This window comes from Stegostoma tigrinum, chromosome 46 (assembly GCF_030684315.1).
Source record: "Stegostoma tigrinum isolate sSteTig4 chromosome 46, sSteTig4.hap1, whole genome shotgun sequence".
Classification (NCBI taxonomy): Eukaryota; Metazoa; Chordata; class Chondrichthyes; order Orectolobiformes; family Stegostomatidae; genus Stegostoma; species Stegostoma tigrinum.
The window spans coordinates 8,258,602-8,280,482 of record NC_081399.1 but is presented as its reverse complement, the minus strand read 5'-3'; the positions used below and the strand labels follow the sequence as shown (position 1 = coordinate 8,280,482).

The following is a 21,881-nucleotide window of genomic DNA, read 5'->3' as shown; positions in this document are numbered from 1 at the left end:
TAAATGTGGAAGACACTATCGAGGGCGTTATCAAACACTGCGGGGGCGCAACTTGTGGTCCTAGAAAAATGAGCACATCTGAGAAATACAGGAATGCCATGCCTCATCCTGGGAGCAGATGCGGCTGAGGCAAAGGAAATGGGAATGGGGATGGCATTTTTGCAGGAAGGTGGGTTGGAGGAGGTGTTTTCCAGGTAGCTGTGGGAGTCGGTGGGCTTGAAATAGATATCACTTTCCATGTTGTTGCTAGAGATGGATACAGAGAAGTTGAGGAAGGTGAGAGAGCTGTTAGAGATGGTCCAGGTAAACTTGAGGTTGGTGTGGGAGGTTTTGATGAACTGGATGAACTCTTCGGCTCCTCATGGGAGCACGAGGCAGTGCCGATTCAGTCATCAATGTAACGGAGGAAAAGGTGGGGTTTAGGGCCAGTGTATGTACGGAAGAGGGATTGTTCCATGTAACGTACAAAGAGGCAGGCGTAGCTTGAGCCCATGTGGGTAACCCATGGCCACCCCCTTTGTCTGTAGGAAGTGGGAAGAATTGAAAGAGAATTTGTTGAGGGTGAGGACGAGTTTGGCTAAGCTTTGTTTTCTGTGGAGTGGGAGGGGGAGAAAACTACAACTCATATTCCGCTTGGGAACCCTGCAGCCCAGTGGTATCAATGTGGATTTCACCAGCTTCAATATCTCCCGTCCCCCTACAGCATCCCAAAACCAGCTCAGCCCGTCCCCACTCCCTAACGTGTTCTACCTCTCACCTATCCCCTCCTCCCACATCAAGCTGCACCCCCATTTCTTCCCTCCTAACCTCATCCCACTACCTTGAACTGTACCCGCCCCCACGGGACTATCCTATCTCCTCCCTAACCCCCCACCTACACTCATCTTTACGGGCTCCATCCCTGCATCTTTGACTTGTCTGTGTCCTGTCCAGCTAGCGTCTCCTCTCACCGCCTTCTATTCTCCTCCCCCGCTCTCCCTATTTATTTCAGAGACCCCATCGCCTCCCCCATTTCTGATGAAGGAACGTCAGCCTTGCCGCTCCAAAGATGCTGCTTGGCCTGCTGTGTTCATCCAGCTCTAAACCTTGTTATCTCGGATTCTCCAGCACCTGCAGTTCCTATTATCTGTGATAGGGTGGGAGCTGGGCAATTTTTAGCATATGGAAATATAGTGTGTGTGCATCTGATGACATTCCGTCAGTCTGACTAATAGCACTCATTCCAGGCACTGGATTCACTGAGAGCTGAAATGTCTGTGAACAGAATGGACTTTTCCTCTTTTTCCTCTTGGGAATATCATTCCCAAATGACTCCTCTTCACGATAATACTTATTAACGTGTCAGTGTATCCTCCTCCAATGAGTGGGAATCAATGTTGAGTAATGTGAGATCATTTTTTGACCAAAATTGACAATGACATGAACCAAACCTACATTTCTCAACCTTGGCCGAGACACCAACTTCTTGTTCGTTCCTGAGGTCAAGTGTAAGGCATTGCTTTTTGAGTGATCAAGCTACCAGGCTTGAATCAAAACACACCTTACTCGCACACTATTGTCAAATAACAGAATAAGGGACGAAATATTAGATTCACCTAATTCCATTGGAAAACGTAACTGACTGAAGTGTTATCTGACTGCAAAACAGCAACTGTTCCAAGCGATCAGAGACAAGGGCAACTGCAGATGCTGGAGAATCCAAGACAACAAAGTGTGGAGCTGGATGAACACAGCAGGCCAAGCAGCATCTTCGGACCACAAAAGCTGACGTTTCGGGCCGAGAACCTTCAAATGTTTTTTTTTAAAATGCACAATTGGCATAAAATATGCAAAGGGATCACCATGAAAGTCAGAGAATGATCTGGTGGGTCTGTCTTATAATAGAATGAAACATTCGCTTAACCTTCAGCGAAAGTGAGGGCTGAAATCCCACTTGTTTAATATGGGTGCACATTGTTGAACACCGATTAAAAATGCACAGGTTTGCGATGGCAGGAATTGAACCCGGGTCAACTGCTTGGAAGGCAGCTATGCTCACCACTATACCACCACCGCTCTGCTGCTGACAGTGCCCCTGATTCTCAAACATATGAAAGAACGATCATCATTTTGACAAGGTCATTTGCACTGGAAGAAATCACAAATGGCTGGCGAAACTCTGAAGGTTTGGCCCCATCAGCATCACTACTTCACAGTTCTGAAGAACAATAACTGGTTTCGAAACCTTCACTCGACTTTCACCCTACAGAAGCTTGCAGGCCTCAAGATTTTCAACAGTAATTTCTGTCTTTTCTTTTCGATCTCCAGTATGTGCAACTCCTTGCTGTAAATACAACGGGCATTAAGCATTCGAAGGGGATTCACGGTCAGGCGATCATCGACCTGATTCATTGATGCAGAGGTTAGGGAGAATCTTCAGTCGGAGTGCGGTATGGGTACTTCAAACCATTTAGAGGATTGAAGAGGTTGAGATATCTCACATAAAAACACCACTGTCGCGATGAAGATACAGCAGATGGCTGATGAGCAGATCAACTACTACCAGGTGGAATAACAAGGTGTGGAGCTGGGTGAACACAGCAGGTCAAGCAGCATCAGAGGAGCAGGAAAGCTGATGTTTCGGGCGTCGACACCTCCTCAGAAAAGGGGGAGTGGAAGGAGGTTCTGAAATAAATAGGGAGAGAGGGGGAGGTGGATCGAAGATGGATAGAGGAGAAGATAGGTGGTGAAGAGACAGACAGGTCAAAGAGGCGGGGATGGAGCCAGTAAAGGTGAGTGTAGGTGGGGAGGTAGGGAGGAGACAGGTCATTCCAGGGAGGACAGACAGTTCAAGGGCGGCTGGATGAGGCTAGTCGGTAGGAAATGGGGGTGCGGCTTGAGGTGGGAGGAGGGGACAGATGAGAGGAAGGACAGGTTCGGGAGGTGGGGACGACCCGGGCTGGTTTTGGTGTGCGGTATGGGGGAAGGGGAGATTTTGAAGCTTGTGAAGTCCACAATAATACCATTGGGCTGCAGGGTTCCCACGCGGAATATTAGGTGCTTTTCCTGCAACCTTCGCGTAGCAACATTGTGGCACTGTAGGAGGGCCAGGATGGACATGTTGTCAAAGGAATGGGACGGGGAGTTGAAATGGTTCGTGACTGGGAGGTGCAGTTGATTAGTGCGAACCGAGCGTAGGTGTTGTGCAAAGCAATCCCCAAGCCTCTGCTTGTTTTCCCCGATGGAGAGGAGGCCACAACGGAAACAGCGTATGCAGTATACCACATTGGTAGATGTGCAGGTAAACATCTGCTTGATGTGGAAAGTCTTCTTGCGGCCTGGCATCGGGGAGATGGGGGAGGTGTAGCACCTCCTGTCGTTGGAAGGAAAAGTGCTGGGTGTGGTGTGGCTGGAGGGCAGTGTGGAGCGTACAATGGAGCCATAGAGAGAATGGTCCGTCTGGAAAGCAGACAAGGTTGGGGAGGGAAAAATGTCTTTAGTGGTGGGGTCGGATTGCAGATGGCAGAGGTGTTGGAGAATGATGCGTTGGATCCGGAGGTTGTCGGGCTGGTACGTGATGTTGAGGGGGATACATTTTTAATGTTATTGCGAAGACAGGGTGTGGGGGATGAGTTGCAGTAAATGTGGAAGACACTATCGAGGGCGTTATCAAACACTGCGGGGGCGCAACTTGTGGTCCTAGAAAAATGAGCACATCTGAGAAATACAGGAATGCCATGCCTCATCCTGGGAGCAGATGCGGCTGAGGCAAAGGAAATGGGAATGGGGATGGCATTTTTGCAGGAAGGTGGGTTGGAGGAGGTGTTTTCCAGGTAGCTGTGGGAGTCGGTGGGCTTGAAATAGATATCACTTTCCATGTTGTTGCTAGAGATGGATACAGAGAAGTTGAGGAAGGTGAGAGAGCTGTTAGAGATGGTCCAGGTAAACTTGAGGTTGGTGTGGGAGGTTTTGATGAACTGGATGAACTCTTCGGCTCCTCATGGGAGCACGAGGCAGTGCCGATTCAGTCATCAATGTAACGGAGGAAAAGGTGGGGTTTAGGGCCAGTGTATGTACGGAAGAGGGATTGTTCCATGTAACGTACAAAGAGGCAGGCGTAGCTTGAGCCCATGTGGGTAACCCATGGCCACCCCCTTTGTCTGTAGGAAGTGGGAAGAATTGAAAGAGAATTTGTTGAGGGTGAGGACGAGTTTGGCTAAGCTTTGTTTTCTGTGGAGTGGGAGGGGGAGAAAACTACAACTCATATTCCGCTTGGGAACCCTGCAGCCCAGTGGTATCAATGTGGATTTCACCAGCTTCAATATCTCCCGTCCCCCTACAGCATCCCAAAACCAGCTCAGCCCGTCCCCACTCCCTAACGTGTTCTACCTCTCACCTATCCCCTCCTCCCACATCAAGCTGCACCCCCATTTCTTCCCTCCTAACCTCATCCCACTACCTTGAACTGTACCCGCCCCCACGGGACTATCCTATCTCCTCCCTAACCCCCCACCTACACTCATCTTTACGGGCTCCATCCCTGCATCTTTGACTTGTCTGTGTCCTGTCCAGCTAGCGTCTCCTCTCACCGCCTTCTATTCTCCTCCCCCGCTCTCCCTATTTATTTCAGAGACCCCATCGCCTCCCCCATTTCTGATGAAGGAACGTCAGCCTTGCCGCTCCAAAGATGCTGCTTGGCCTGCTGTGTTCATCCAGCTCTAAACCTTGTTATCTCGGATTCTCCAGCACCTGCAGTTCCTATTATCTGTGATAGGGTGGGAGCTGGGCAATTTTTAGCATATGGAAATACAGTGTGTGTGCATCTGATGACATTCCATCAGTCTGTCTAATAGCACTCATTCCAGGCACTGGATTCACTGAGAGCTGAAATGTCTGTGAACAGAATGGACTTTTCCTCTTTTTCCTCTTGGGAATATCATTCCCAAATGACTCCTCTTCACGATAATACTTATTAACGTGTCAGTGTATCCTCCTCCAATGAGTGGGAATCAATGTTGAGTAATGTGAGATCATTTTTTGACCAAAATTGACAATGACATGAACCAAACCTACATTTCTCAACCTTGGCCGAGACATTAACTTCTTGTTCGTTCCTGAGGTCAAGTGTAAGGCATTGCTTTTTGAGTGATCAAGCTACCAGGCTTGAATCAAAACACACCTTACTCGCACACTATTGTCAAATAACAGAATAAGGGACGAAATATTAGATTCACCTAATTCCATTGGAAAACGTAACTGACTGAAGTGTTATCTGACTGCAAAACAGCAACTGTTCCAAGCGATCAGAGACAAGGGCAACTGCAGATGCTGGAGAATCCAAGACAACAAAGTGTGGAGCTGGATGAACACAGCAGGCCAAGCAGCATCTTCGGACCACAAAAGCTGACGTTTCGGGCCGAGAACCTTCAAATGTTTTTTTTTAAATGCACAATTGGCATAAAATATGCAAAGGGATCACCATGAAAGTCAGAGAATGATCTGGTGGGTCTGTCTTATAATAGAATGAAACATTCGCTTAACCTTCAGCGAAAGTGAGGGCTGAAATCCCACTTGTTTAATATGGGTGCACATTGTTGAACACCGATTAAAAACGCACAGGCTTGCGATGGCCAGGAATTGAACCCGGGTCAACTGCTTGGAAGGCAGCTATGCTCACCACTATACCACCACCGCTCTGCTGCTGACAGTGCCCCTGATTCTCAAACATATGAAAGAACGATCATCATTTTGACAAGGTCATTTGCACTGGAAGAAATCACAAATGGCTGGCGAAACTCTGAAGGTTTGGCCCCATCAGCATCACTACTTTTCAGTTCTGAAGAACAATAACTGGTTTCGAAACCTTCACTCGACTTTCACCCTACAGAAGCTTGCAGGCCTCAAGATTTTCAACAGTAATTTCTGTCTTTTCTTTTCAATCTCCAGTATGTGCAACTCCTTGCTGTAAATACAACGGGTATTAAGCATTCGAAGGGGATTCACGGTCAGGCGATCATCGACCTGATTCATTGATGCAGAGGTTAGGGAGAATCTTCAGTCGGAGTGCGGTATGGGTACTTCAAACCATTTAGAGGATTGAAGAGGTTGAGATATCTCACATAAAAACACCACTGTCGCGATGAAGATACAGCAGATGGCTGATGAGCAGATCAACTACTACCAGGTGGAATAACAAGGTGTGGAGCTGGGTGAACACAGCAGGTCAAGCAGCATCAGAGGAGCAGGAAAGCTGATGTTTCGGGCGTCGACACCTCCTCAGAAAAGGGGGAGTGGAAGGAGGTTCTGAAATAAATAGGGAGAGAGGGGGAGGTGGATCGAAGATGGATAGAGGAGAAGATAGGTGGTGAAGAGACAGACAGGTCAAAGAGGCGGGGATGGAGCCAGTAAAGGTGAGTGTAGGTGGGGAGGTAGGGAGGAGACAGGTCATTCCAGGGAGGACAGACAGTTCAAGGGCGGCTGGATGAGGCTAGTCGGTAGGAAATGGGGGTGCGGCTTGAGGTGGGAGGAGGGGACAGATGAGAGGAAGGACAGGTTCGGGAGGTGGGGACGACCCGGGCTGGTTTTGGTGTGCGGTATGGGGGAAGGGGAGATTTTGAAGCTTGTGAAGTCCACAATAATACCATTGGGCTGCAGGGTTCCCACGCGGAATATGAGGTGCTTTTCCTGCAACCTTCGCGTAGCAACATTGTGGCACTGTAGGAGGGCCAGGATGGACATGTTGTCAAAGGAATGGGACGGGGAGTTGAAAGGGTTCGTGACTGGGAGGTGCAGTTGATTAGTGCGAACCGAGCGTAGGTGTTGTGCAAAGCAATCCCCAAGCCTCTGCTTGTTTTCCCCGATGGAGAGGAGGCCACAACGGAAACAGCGTATGCAGTATACCACATTGGTAGATGTGCAGGTAAACATCTGCTTGATGTGGAAAGTCTTCTTGCGGCCTGGCATCGGGGAGATGGGGGAGGTGTAGCACCTCCTGTCGTTGGAAGGAAAAGTGCTGGGTGTGGTGTGGCTGGAGGGCAGTGTGGAGCGTACAATGGAGCCATAGAGAGAATGGTCCGTCTGGAAAGCAGACAAGGTTGGGGAGGGAAAAATGTCTTTAGTGGTGGGGTCGGATTGCAGATGGCAGAGGTGTTGGAGAATGATGCGTTGGATCCGGAGGTTTTCGGGCTGGTACGTGATGTTGAGGGGGATACATTTTTAATGTTATTGCGAAGACAGGGTGTGGGGGATGAGTTGCAGTAAATGTGGAAGGCACTATCGAGGGCGTTATCAAACACTGCGGGGGCGCAACTTGTGGTCCTAGAAAAATGAGCACATCTGAGAAATACAGGAATGCCATGCCTCATCCTGGGAACAGATGCGGCTGAGGCAAAGGAAATGGGAATGGGGATGGCATTTTTGCAGGAAGGTGGGTTGGAGGAGGTGTTTTCCAGGTAGCTGTGGGAGTCGGTGGGCTTGAAATAGATATCACTTTCCATGTTGTTGCTAGAGATGGATACAGAGAAGTTGAGGAAGGTGAGAGAGCTGTTAGAGATGGTCCAGGTAAACTTGAGGTTGGTGTGGGAGGTTTTGATGAACTGGATGAACTCTTCGGCTCCTCATGGGAGCACGAGGCAGTGCCGATTCAGTCATCAATGTAACGGAGGAAAAGGTGGGGTTTAGGGCCAGTGTATGTACGGAAGAGGGATTGTTCCATGTAACGTACAAAGAGGCAGGCGTAGCTTGAGCCCATGTGGGTAACCCATGGCCACCCCCTTTGTCTGTAGGAAGTGGGAAGAATTGAAAGAGAATTTGTTGAGGGTGAGGACGAGTTTGGCTAAGCTTTGTTTTCTGTGGAGTGGGAGGGGGAGAAAACTACAACTCATATTCCGCTTGGGAACCCTGCAGCCCAGTGGTATCAATGTGGATTTCACCAGCTTCAATATCTCCCGTCCCCCTACAGCATCCCAAAACCAGCTCAGCCCGTCCCCACTCCCTAACGTGTTCTACCTCTCACCTATCCCCTCCTCCCACATCAAGCTGCACCCCCATTTCTTCCCTCCTAACCTCATCCCACTACCTTGAACTGTACCCGCCCCCACGGGACTATCCTCTCTCCTCCCTAACCCCCCACCTACACTCATCTTTACGGGCTCCATCCCTGCATCTTTGACTTGTCTGTGTCCTGTCCAGCAAGCGTCTCCTCTCACCGCCTTCTATTCTCCTCCCCTGCTCTCCCTATTTATTTCAGAGACCCCATCGCCTCCCCCATTTCTGATGAAGGAACGTCAGCCTTGCCGCTCCAAAGATGCTGCTTGGCCTGCTGTGTTCATCCAGCTCTAAACCTTGTTATCTCGGATTCTCCAGCACCTGCAGTTCCTATTATCTGTGATAGGGTGGGAGCTGGGCAATTTTTAGCATATGGAAATACAGTGTGTGTGCATCTGATGACATTCCGTCAGTCTGACTAATAGCACTCATTCCAGGCACTGGATTCACTGAGAGCTGAAATGTCTGTGAACAGAATGGACTTTTCCTCTTTTTCCTCTTGGGAATATCATTCCCAAATGACTCCTCTTCACGATAATACTTATTAACGTGTCAGTGTATCCTCCTCCAATGAGTGGGAATCAATGTTGAGTAATGTGAGATCATTTTTTGACCAAAATTGACAATGACATGAACCAAACGTACATTTCTCAACCTTGGCCGAGACACCAACTTCTTGTTCGTTCCTGAGGTCAAGTGTAAGGCATTGCTTTTTGAGTGATCAAGCTACCAGGCTTGAATCAAAACACACCTTACTCGCACACTATTGTCAAATAACAGACTAAGGGACGAAATATTAGATTCACCTAATTCCATTGGAAAACGTAACTGACTGAAGTGTTATCTGACTGCAAAACAGCAACTGTTCCAAGCGATCAGAGACAAGGGCAACTGCAGATGCTGGAGAATCCAAGATAACAAAGTGTGGAGCTGGAGGAACACAGCAGGCCAAGCAGCATCTTCGGACCACAAAAGCTGACGTTTCGGGCCGAGAACCTTCAAATGTTTTTTTTTAAAATGCACAATTGGCATAAAATATGCAAAGGGATCACCATGAAAGTCAGAGAATGATCTGGTGGGTCTGTCTTATAATAGAATGAAACATTCGCTTAACCTTCAGCGAAAGTGAGGGCTGAAATCCCACTTGTTTAATATGGGTGCACATTGTTGAACACCGATTAAAAATGCACAGGCTTGCGATGGCCAGGAATTGAACCCGGGTCAACTGCTTGGAAGGCAGCTATGCTCACCACTATACCACCACCGCTCTGCTGCTGACAGTGCCCCTGATTCTCAAACATATGAAAGAACGATCATCATCATGACAAGGTCATTTGCACTGGAAGAAATCACAAATGGCTGGCGAAACTCTGAAGGTTTGGCCCCATCAGCATCACTACTTCGCAGTTCTGAAGAACAATAACTGGTTTCGAAACCTTCACTCGACTTTCACCCTACAGAAGCTTGCAGGCCTCAAGATTTTCAACAGTAATTTCTGTCTTTTCTTTTCAATCTCCAGTATGTGCAACTCCTTGCTGTAAATACAACGGGCATTAAGCATTCGAAGGGGATTCACGGTCAGGCGATCATCGACCTGATTCATTGATGCAGAGGTTAGGGAGAATCTTCAGTCGGAGTGCGGTATGGGTACTTCAAACCATTTAGAGGATTGAAGAGGTTGAGATATCTCACATAAAAACACCACTGTCGCGATGAAGATACAGCAGATGGCTGATGAGCAGATCAACTACTACCAGGTGGAATAACAAGGTGTGGAGCTGGGTGAACACAGCAGGTCAAGCAGCATCAGAGGAGCAGGAAAGCTGATGTTTCGGGCGTCGACACCTCCTCAGAAAAGGGGGAGTGGAAGGGGGTTCTGAAATAAATAGGGAGAGAGGGGGAGGTGGATCGAAGATGGATAGAGGAGAAGATAGGTGGTGAAGAGACAGACAGGTCAAAGAGGCGGGGATGGAGCCAGTAAAGGTGAGTGTAGGTGGGGAGGTAGGGAGGAGACAGGTCAGTCCAGGGAGGACAGACAGTTCAAGGGCGGCTGGATGAGGCTAGTCGGTAGGAAATGGGGGTGCGGCTTGAGGTGGGAGGAGGGGACAGATGAGAGGAAGGACAGGTTAGGGAGGTGGGGACGACCCGGGCTGGTTTTGGTGTGCGGTATGGGGGAAGGGGAGATTTTGAAGCTTGTGAAGTCCACAATAATACCATTGGGCTGCAGGGTTCCCACGCGGAATATGAGGTGCTTTTCCTGCAACCTTCGCGTAGCAACATTGTGGCACTGTAGGAGGGCCAGGATGGACAAATTGTCAAAGGAATGGGACGGGGAGTTGAAATGGTTCGTGACTGGGAGGTGCAGTTGATTAGTGCGAACCGAGCGTAGGTGTTGTGCAAAGCAATCCCCAAGCCTCTGCTTGTTTTCCCCGATGGAGAGGAGGCCACAACGGAAACAGCGTATGCAGTATACCACATTGGTAGATGTGCAGGTAAACATCTGCTTGATGTGGAAAGTCTTCTTGCGGCCTGGCATCGGGGAGATGGGGGAGGTGTAGCACCTCCTGTCGTTGGAAGGAAAAGTGCTGGGTGTGGTGTGGCTGGAGGGCAGTGTGGAGCGTACAATGGAGCCATAGAGAGAATGGTCCGTCTGGAAAGCAGACAAGGTTGGGGAGGGAAAAATGTCTTTAGTGGTGGGGTCGGATTGCAGATGGCAGAGGTGTTGGAGAATGATGCGTTGGATCCGGAGGTTGTCGGGCTGGTACGTGATGTTGAGGGGGATACATTTTTAATGTTATTGCGAAGACAGGGTGTGGGGGATGAGTTGCAGTAAATGTGGAAGACACTATCGAGGGCGTTATCAAACACTGCGGGGGCGCAACTTGTGGTCCTAGAAAAATGAGCACATCTGAGAAATACAGGAATGCCATGCCTCATCCTGGGAGCAGATGCGGCTGAGGCAAAGGAAATGGGAATGGGGATGGCATTTTTGCAGGAAGGTGGGTTGGAGGAGGTGTTTTCCAGGTAGCTGTGGGAGTCGGTGGGCTTGAAATAGATATCACTTTCCATGTTGTTGCTAGAGATGGATACAGAGAAGTTGAGGAAGGTGAGAGAGCTGTTAGAGATGGTCCAGGTAAACTTGAGGTTGGTGTGGGAGGTTTTGATGAACTGGATGAACTCTTCGGCTCCTCATGGGAGCACGAGGCAGTGCCGATTCAGTCATCAATGTAACGGAGGAAAAGGTGGGGTTTAGGGCCAGTGTATGTACGGAAGAGGGATTGTTCCATGTAACGTACAAAGAGGCAGGCGTAGCTTGAGCCCATGTGGGTAACCCATGGCCACCCCCTTTGTCTGTAGGAAGTGGGAAGAATTGAAAGAGAATTTGTTGAGGGTGAGGACGAGTTTGGCTAAGCTTTGTTTTCTGTGGAGTGGGAGGGGGAGAAAACTACAACTCATATTCCGCTTGGGAACCCTGCAGCCCAGTGGTATCAATGTGGATTTCACCAGCTTCAATATCTCCCGTCCCCCTACAGCATCCCAAAACCAGCTCAGCCCGTCCCCACTCCCTAACGTGTTCTACCTCTCACCTATCCCCTCCTCCCACATCAAGCTGCACCCCCATTTCTTCCCTCCTAACCTCATCCCACTACCTTGAACTGTACCCGCCCCCACGGGACTATCCTATCTCCTCCCTAACCCCCCACCTACACTCATCTTTACGGGCTCCATCCCTGCATCTTTGACTTGTCTGTGTCCTGTCCAGCTAGCGTCTCCTCTCACCGCCTTCTATTCTCCTCCCCCGCTCTCCCTATTTATTTCAGAGACCCCATCGCCTCCCCCATTTCTGATGAAGGAACGTCAGCCTTGCCGCTCCAAAGATGCTGCTTGGCCTGCTGTGTTCATCCAGCTCTAAACCTTGTTATCTCGGATTCTCCAGCACCTGCAGTTCCTATTATCTGTGATAGGGTGGGAGCTGGGCAATTTTTAGCATATGGAAATACAGTGTGTGTGCATCTGATGACATTCCGTCAGTCTGACTAATAGCACTCATTCCAGGCACTGGATTCACTGAGAGCTGAAATGTCTGTGAACAGAATGGACTTTTCCTCTTTTTCCTCTTGGGAATATCATTCCCAAATGACTCCTCTTCACGATAATACTTATTAACGTGTCAGTGTATCCTCCTCCAATGAGTGGGAATCAATGTTGAGTAATGTGAGATCATTTTTTGACCAAAATTGACAATGACATGAACCAAACCTACATTTCTCAACCTTGGCCGAGACACCAACTTCTTGTTCGTTCCTGAGGTCAAGTGTAAGGCATTGCTTTTTGAGTGATCAAGCTACCAGGCTTGAATCAAAACACACCTTACTCGCACACTATTGTCAAATAACAGAATAAGGGACGAAATATTAGATTCACCTAATTCCATTGGAAAACGTAACTGACTGAAGTGTTATCTGACTGCAAAACAGCAACTGTTCCAAGCGATCAGAGACAAGGGCAACTGCAGATGCTGGAGAATCCAAGACAACAAAGTGTGGAGCTGGATGAACACAGCAGGCCAAGCAGCATCTTCGGACCACAAAAGCTGACGTTTCGGGCCGAGAACCTTCAAATGTTTTTTTTTAAAATGCACAATTGGCATAAAATATGCAAAGGGATCACCATGAAAGTCAGAGAATGATCTGGTGGGTCTGTCTTATAATAGAATGAAACATTCGCTTAACCTTCAGCGAAAGTGAGGGCTGAAATCCCACTTGTTTAATATGGGTGCACATTGTTGAACACCGATTAAAAATGCACAGGTTTGCGATGGCAGGAATTGAACCCGGGTCAACTGCTTGGAAGGCAGCTATGCTCACCACTATACCACCACCGCTCTGCTGCTGACAGTGCCCCTGATTCTCAAACATATGAAAGAACGATCATCATTTTGACAAGGTCATTTGCACTGGAAGAAATCACAAATGGCTGGCGAAACTCTGAAGGTTTGGCCCCATCAGCATCACTACTTCACAGTTCTGAAGAACAATAACTGGTTTCGAAACCTTCACTCGACTTTCACCCTACAGAAGCTTGCAGGCCTCAAGATTTTCAACAGTAATTTCTGTCTTTTCTTTTCGATCTCCAGTATGTGCAACTCCTTGCTGTAAATACAACGGGCATTAAGCATTCGAAGGGGATTCACGGTCAGGCGATCATCGACCTGATTCATTGATGCAGAGGTTAGGGAGAATCTTCAGTCGGAGTGCGGTATGGGTACTTCAAACCATTTAGAGGATTGAAGAGGTTGAGATATCTCACATAAAAACACCACTGTCGCGATGAAGATACAGCAGATGGCTGATGAGCAGATCAACTACTACCAGGTGGAATAACAAGGTGTGGAGCTGGGTGAACACAGCAGGTCAAGCAGCATCAGAGGAGCAGGAAAGCTGATGTTTCGGGCGTCGACACCTCCTCAGAAAAGGGGGAGTGGAAGGAGGTTCTGAAATAAATAGGGAGAGAGGGGGAGGTGGATCGAAGATGGATAGAGGAGAAGATAGGTGGTGAAGAGACAGACAGGTCAAAGAGGCGGGGATGGAGCCAGTAAAGGTGAGTGTAGGTGGGGAGGTAGGGAGGAGACAGGTCATTCCAGGGAGGACAGACAGTTCAAGGGCGGCTGGATGAGGCTAGTCGGTAGGAAATGGGGGTGCGGCTTGAGGTGGGAGGAGGGGACAGATGAGAGGAAGGACAGGTTCGGGAGGTGGGGACGACCCGGGCTGGTTTTGGTGTGCGGTATGGGGGAAGGGGAGATTTTGAAGCTTGTGAAGTCCACAATAATACCATTGGGCTGCAGGGTTCCCACGCGGAATATGAGGTGCTTTTCCTGCAACCTTCGCGTAGCAACATTGTGGCACTGTAGGAGGGCCAGGATGGACATGTTGTCAAAGGAATGGGACGGGGAGTTGAAATGGTTCGTGACTGGGAGGTGCAGTTGATTAGTGCGAACCGAGCGTAGGTGTTGTGCAAAGCAATCCCCAAGCCTCTGCTTGTTTTCCCCGATGGAGAGGAGGCCACAACGGAAACAGCGTATGCAGTATACCACATTGGTAGATGTGCAGGTAAACATCTGCTTGATGTGGAAAGTCTTCTTGCGGCCTGGCATCGGGGAGATGGGGGAGGTGTAGCACCTCCTGTCGTTGGAAGGAAAAGTGCTGGGTGTGGTGTGGCTGGAGGGCAGTGTGGAGCGTACAATGGAGCCATAGAGAGAATGGTCCGTCTGGAAAGCAGACAAGGTTGGGGAGGGAAAAATGTCTTTAGTGGTGGGGTCGGATTGCAGATGGCAGAGGTGTTGGAGAATGATGCGTTGGATCCGGAGGTTGTCGGGCTGGTACGTGATGTTGAGGGGGATACATTTTTAATGTTATTGCGAAGACAGGGTGTGGGGGATGAGTTGCAGTAAATGTGGAAGACACTATCGAGGGCGTTATCAAACACTGCGGGGGCGCAACTTGTGGTCCTAGAAAAATGAGCACATCTGAGAAATACAGGAATGCCATGCCTCATCCTGGGAACAGATGCGGCTGAGGCAAAGGAAATGGGAATGGGGATGGCATTTTTGCAGGAAGGTGGGTTGGAGGAGGTGTTTTCCAGGTAGCTGTGGGAGTCGGTGGGCTTGAAATAGATATCACTTTCCATGTTGTTGCTAGAGATGGATACAGAGAAGTTGAGGAAGGTGAGAGAGCTGTTAGAGATGGTCCAGGTAAACTTGAGGTTGGTGTGGGAGGTTTTGATGAACTGGATGAACTCTTCGGCTCCTCATGGGAGCACGAGGCAGTTCCGATTCAGTCATCAATGTAACGGAGGAAAAGGTGGGGTTTAGGGCCAGTGTATGTACGGAAGAGGGATTGTTCCATGTAACGTACAAAGAGGCAGGCGTAGCTTGAGCCCATGTGGGTAACCCATGGCCACCCCCTTTGTCTGTAGGAAGTGGGAAGAATTGAAAGAGAATTTGTTGAGGGTGAGGACGAGTTTGGCTAAGCTTTGTTTTCTGTGGAGTGGGAGGGGGAGAAAACTACAACTCATATTCCGCTTGGGAACCCTGCAGCCCAGTGGTATCAATGTGGATTTCACCAGCTTCAATATCTCCCGTCCCCCTACAGCATCCCAAAACCAGCTCAGCCCGTCCCCACTCCCTAACGTGTTCTACCTCTCACCTATCCCCTCCTCCCACATCAAGCTGCACCCCCATTTCTTCCCTCCTAACCTCATCCCACTACCTTGAACTGTACCCGCCCCCACGGGACTATCCTATCTCCTCCCTAACCCCCCACCTACACTCATCTTTACGGGCTCCATCCCTGCATCTTTGACTTGTCTGTGTCCTGTCCAGCAAGCGTCTCCTCTCACCGCCTTCTATTCTCCTCCCCTGCTCTCCCTATTTATTTCAGAGACCCCATCGCCTCCCCCATTTCTGATGAAGGAACGTCAGCCTTGCCGCTCCAAAGATGCTGCTTGGCCTGCTGTGTTCATCCAGCTCTAAACCTTGTTATCTCGGATTCTCCAGCACCTGCAGTTCCTATTATCTGTGATAGGGTGGGAGCTGGGCAATTTTTAGCATATGGAAATACAGTGTGTGTGCATCTGATGACATTCCGTCAGTCTGACTAATAGCACTCATTCCAGGCACTGGATTCACTGAGAGCTGAAATGTCTGTGAACAGAATGGACTTTTCCTCTTTTTCCTCTTGGGAATATCATTCCCAAATGACTCCTCTTCACGATAATACTTATTAACGTGTCAGTGTATCCTCCTCCAATGAGTGGGAATCAATGTTGAGTAATGTGAGATCATTTTTTGACCAAAATTGACAATGACATGAACCAAACGTACATTTCTCAACCTTGGCCGAGACACCAACTTCTTGTTCGTTCCTGAGGTCAAGTGTAAGGCATTGCTTTTTGAGTGATCAAGCTACCAGGCTTGAATCAAAACACACCTTACTCGCACACTATTGTCAAATAACAGACTAAGGGACGAAATATTAGATTCACCTAATTCCATTGGAAAACGTAACTGACTGAAGTGTTATCTGACTGCAAAACAGCAACTGTTCCAAGCGATCAGAGACAAGGGCAACTGCAGATGCTGGAGAATCCAAGATAACAAAGTGTGGAGCTGGAGGAACACAGCAGGCCAAGCAGCATCTTCGGACCACAAAAGCTGACGTTTCGGGCCGAGAACCTTCAAATGTTTTTTTTTAAAATGCACAATTGGCATAAAATATGCAAAGGGATCACCATGAAAGTCAGAGAATGATCTGGTGGGTCTGTCTTATAATAGAATGAAACATTCGCTTAACCTTCAGCGAAAGTGAGGGCTGAAATCCCACTTGTTTAATATGGGTGCACATTGTTGAACACCGATTAAAAATGCACAGGCTTGCGATGGCCAGGAATTGAACCCGGGAAGAAATGCTTGGAAGGCAGCTATGCTCACCACTATACCACCACCGCTCTGCTGCTGACTGTGTGCCTGATTCTCAAACATATGAAAGAACGATCATCATCATGACAAAGTCATTTGCACTGGAAGAAATCACAAATGGCTGGCGAAACTCTGAAGGTTTGGCCCCATCAGCATCACTACTTCGCAGTTCTGAAGAACAATAACTGGTTTCGAAACCTTCACTCGACTTTCACCCTACAGAAGCTTGCAGGCCTCAAGATTTTCAACAGTAATTTCTGTCTTTTCTTTTCAATCTCCAGTATGTGCAACTCCTTGCTGTAAATACAACGGGCATTAAGCATTCGAAGGGGATTCACGGTCAGGCGATCATCGACCTGATTCATTGATGCAGAGGTTAGGGAGAATCTTCAGTCGGAGTGCGGTATGGGTACTTCAAACCATTTAGAGGATTGAAGAGGTTGAGATATCTCACATAAAAACACCACTGTCGCGATGAAGATACAGCAGATGGCTGATGAGCAGATCAACTACTACCAGGTGGAATAACAAGGTGTGGAGCTGGGTGAACACAGCAGGTCAAGCAGCATCAGAGGAGCAGGAAAGCTGATGTTTCGGGCGTCGACACCTCCTCAGAAAAGGGGGAGTGGAAGGGGGTTCTGAAATAAATAGGGAGAGAGGGGGAGGTGGATCGAAGATGGATAGAGGAGAAGATAGGTGGTGAAGAGACAGACAGGTCAAAGAGGCGGGGATGGAGCCAGTAAAGGTGAGTGTAGGTGGGGAGGTAGGGAGGAGACAGGTCAGTCCAGGGAGGACAGACAGTTCAAGGGCGGCTGGATGAGGCTAGTCGGTAGGAAATGGGGGTGCGGCTTGAGGTGGGAGGAGGGGACAGATGAGAGGAAGGACAGGTTAGGGAGGTGGGGACGACCCGGGCTGGTTTTGGTGTGCGGTATGGGGGAAGGGGAGATTTTGAAGCTTGTGAAGTCCACAATAATACCATTGGGCTGCAGGGTTCCCACGCGGAATATGAGGTGCTTTTCCTGCAACCTTCGCGTAGCAACATTGTGGCACTGTAGGAGGGCCAGGATGGACAAATTGTCAAAGGAATGGGACGGGGAGTTGAAATGGATCGCGACTGGGAGGTGCAGTTGAGTAGTGCGAACCGAGCGTAGGTGTTGTGCAAAGCAATCCCCAAGCCTCTGCTTGTTTTCCCCGATGGAGAGGAGGCCACAACGGAAACAGCGTATGCAGTATACCACATTGGTAGATGTGCAGGTAAACATCTGCTTGATGTGGAAAGTCTTCTTGCGGCCTGGCATCGGGGAGATGGGGGAGGTGTAGCACCTCCTGTCGTTGGAAGGAAAAGTGCTGGGTGTGGTGTGGCTGGAGGGCAGTGTGGAGCGTACAATGGAGCCATAGAGAGAATGGTCCGTCTGGAAAGCAGACAAGGTTGGGGAGGGAAAAATGTCTTTAGTGGTGGGGTCGGATTGCAGATGGCAGAGGTGTTGGAGAATGATGCGTTGGATCCGGAGGTTGTCGGGCTGGTACGTGATGTTGAGGGGGATACATTTTTAATGTTATTGCGAAGACAGGGTGTGGGGGATGAGTTGCAGTAAATGTGGAAGACACTATCGAGGGCGTTATCAAACACTGCGGGGGCGCAACTTGTGGTCCTAGAAAAATGAGCACATCTGAGAAATACAGGAATGCCATGCCTCATCCTGGGAGCAGATGCGGCTGAGGCAAAGGAAATGGGAATGGGGATGGCATTTTTGCAGGAAGGTGGGTTGGAGGAGGTGTTTTCCAGGTAGCTGTGGGAGTCGGTGGGCTTGAAATAGATATCACTTTCCATGTTGTTGCTAGAGATGGATACAGAGAAGTTGAGGAAGGTGAGAGAGCTGTTAGAGATGGTCCAGGTAAACTTGAGGTTGGTGTGGGAGGTTTTGATGAACTGGATGAACTCTTCGGCTCCTCATGGGAGCACGAGGCAGTGCCGATTCAGTCATCAATGTAACGGAGGAAAAGGTGGGGTTTAGGGCCAGTGTATGTACGGAAGAGGGATTGTTCCATGTAACGTACAAAGAGGCAGGCGTAGCTTGAGCCCATGTGGGTAACCCATGGCCACCCCCTTTGTCTGTAGGAAGTGGGAAGAATTGAAAGAGAATTTGTTGAGGGTGAGGACGAGTTTGGCTAAGCTTTGTTTTCTGTGGAGTGGGAGGGGGAGAAAACTACAACTCATATTCCGCTTGGGAACCCTGCAGCCCAGTGGTATCAATGTGGATTTCACCAGCTTCAATATCTCCCGTCCCCCTACAGCATCCCAAAACCAGCTCAGCCCGTCCCCACTCCCTAACGTGTTCTACCTCTCACCTATCCCCTCCTCCCACATCAAGCTGCACCCCCATTTCTTCCCTCCTAACCTCATCCCACTACCTTGAACTGTACCCGCCCCCACGGGACTATCCTATCTCCTCCCTAACCCCCCACCTACACTCATCTTTACGGGCTCCATCCCTGCATCTTTGACTTGTCTGTGTCCTGTCCAGCTAGCGTCTCCTCTCACCGCCTTCTATTCTCCTCCCCCGCTCTCCCTATTTATTTCAGAGACCCCATCGCCTCCCCCATTTCTGATGAAGGAACGTCAGCCTTGCCGCTCCAAAGATGCTGCTTGGCCTGCTGTGTTCATCCAGCTCTAAACCTTGTTATCTCGGATTCTCCAGCACCTGCAGTTCCTATTATCTGTGATAGGGTGGGAGCTGGGCAATTTTTAGCATATGGAAATACAGTGTGTGTGCATCTGATGACATTCCGTCAGTCTGACTAATAGCACTCATTCCAGGCACTGGATTCACTGAGAGCTGAAATGTCTGTGAACAGAATGGACTTTTCCTCTTTTTCCTCTTGGGAATATCATTCCCAAATGACTCCTCTTCACGATAATACTTATTAACGTGTCAGTGTATCCTCCTCCAATGAGTGGGAATCAATGTTGAGTAATGTGAGATCATTTTTTGACCAAAATTGACAATGACATGAACCAAACCTACATTTCTCAACCTTGGCCGAGACACCAACTTCTTGTTCGTTCCTGAGGTCAAGTGTAAGGCATTGCTTTTTGAGTGATCAAGCTACCAGGCTTGAATCAAAACACACCTTACTCGCACACTATTGTCAAATAACAGAATAAGGGACGAAATATTAGATTCACCTAATTCCATTGGAAAACGTAACTGACTGAAGTGTTATCTGACTGCAAAACAGCAACTGTTCCAAGCGATCAGAGACAAGGGCAACTGCAGATGCTGGAGAATCCAAGACAACAAAGTGTGGAGCTGGATGAACACAGCAGGCCAAGCAGCATCTTCGGACCACAAAAGCTGACGTTTCGGGCCGAGAACCTTCAAATGTTTTTTTTTAAAATGCACAATTGGCATAAAATATGCAAAGGGATCACCATGAAAGTCAGAGAATGATCTGGTGGGTCTGTCTTATAATAGAATGAAACATTCGCTTAACCTTCAGCGAAAGTGAGGGCTGAAATCCCACTTGTTTAATATGGGTGCACATTGTTGAACACCGATTAAAAATGCACAGGTTTGCGATGGCAGGAATTGAACCCGGGTCAACTGCTTGGAAGGCAGCTATGCTCACCACTATACCACCACCGCTCTGCTGCTGACAGTGCCCCTGATTCTCAAACATATGAAAGAACGATCATCATTTTGACAAGGTCATTTGCACTGGAAGAAATCACAAATGGCTGGCGAAACTCTGAAGGTTTGGCCCCATCAGCATCACTACTTCACAGTTCTGAAGAACAATAACTGGTTTCGAAACCTTCACTCGACTTTCACCCTACAGAAGCTTGCAGGCCTCAAGATTTTCAACAGTAATTTCTGTCTTTTCTTTTCGATCTCCAGTATGTGCAACTCCTTGCTGTAAATACAACGGGCATTAAGCATTCGAAGGGGATTCACGGTCAGGCGATCATCGACCTGATTCATTGATGCAGAGGTTAGGGAGAATCTTCAGTCGGAGTGCGGTATGGGTACTTCAAACCATTTAGAGGATTGAAGAGGTTGAGATATCTCACATAAAAACACCACTGTCGCGATGAAGATACAGCAGATGGCTGATGAGCAGATCAACTACTACCAGGTGGAATAACAAGGTGTGGAGCTGGGTGAACACAGCAGGTCAAGCAGCATCAGAGGAGCAGGAAAGCTGATGTTTCGGGCGTCGACACCTCCTCAGAAAAGGGGGAGTGGAAGGAGGTTCTGAAATAAATAGGGAGAGAGGGGGAGGTGGATCGAAGATGGATAGAGGAGAAGATAGGTGGTGAAGAGACAGACAGGTCAAAGAGGCGGGGATGGAGCCAGTAAAGGTGAGTGTAGGTGGGGAGGTAGGGAGGAGACAGGTCATTCCAGGGAGGACAGACAGTTCAAGGGCGGCTGGATGAGGCTAGTCGGTAGGAAATGGGGGTGCGGCTTGAGGTGGGAGGAGGGGACAGATGAGAGGAAGGACAGGTTCGGGAGGTGGGGACGACCCGGGCTGGTTTTGGTGTGCGGTATGGGGGAAGGGGAGATTTTGAAGCTTGTGAAGTCCACAATAATACCATTGGGCTGCAGGGTTCCCACGCGGAATATTAGGTGCTTTTCCTGCAACCTTCGCGTAGCAACATTGTGGCACTGTAGGAGGGCCAGGATGGACATGTTGTCAAAGGAATGGGACGGGGAGTTGAAATGGTTCGTGACTGGGAGGTGCAGTTGATTAGTGCGAACCGAGCGTAGGTGTTGTGCAAAGCAATCCCCAAGCCTCTGCTTGTTTTCCCCGATGGAGAGGAGGCCACAACGGAAACAGCGTATGCAGTATACCACATTGGTAGATGTGCAGGTAAACATCTGCTTGATGTGGAAAGTCTTCTTGCGGCCTGGCATCGGGGAGATGGGGGAGGTGTAGCACCTCCTGTCGTTGGAAGGAAAAGTGCTGGGTGTGGTGTGGCTGGAGGGCAGTGTGGAGCGTACAATGGAGCCATAGAGAGAATGGTCCGTCTGGAAAGCAGACAAGGTTGGGGAGGGAAAAATGTCTTTAGTGGTGGGGTCGGATTGCAGATGGCAGAGGTGTTGGAGAATGATGCGTTGGATCCGGAGGTTTTCGGGCTGGTACGTGATGTTGAGGGGGATACATTTTTAATGTTATTGCGAAGACAGGGTGTGGGGGATGAGTTGCAGTAAATGTGGAAGACACTATCGAGGGCGTTATCAAACACTGCGGGGGCGCAACTTGTGGTCCTAGAAAAATGAGCACATCTGAGAAATACAGGAATGCCATGCCTCATCCTGGGAACAGATGCGGCTGAGGCAAAGGAAATGGGAATGGGGATGGCATTTTTGCAGGAAGG

The 21,881-nt window shown here is 49.0% G+C and overlaps 2 non-coding genes across 2 annotated transcripts; both read right to left on the bottom strand.

Annotated features, from left to right (window-relative positions):
• Positions 1 to 5,601: 5,601 nt before the first annotated feature.
• On the bottom strand, positions 5,602 to 5,673 carry trnag-ucc (transfer RNA glycine (anticodon UCC)). Its single transcript has one exon. It is a non-coding gene; the product is annotated as a tRNA-Gly (tRNA).
• A 3,547-nt stretch (positions 5,674 to 9,220) lies between these two features.
• On the bottom strand, positions 9,221 to 9,292 carry trnag-ucc (transfer RNA glycine (anticodon UCC)). The gene has a single exon. It is a non-coding gene; the product is annotated as a tRNA-Gly (tRNA).
• Positions 9,293 to 21,881: the final 12,589 nt, after the last annotated feature.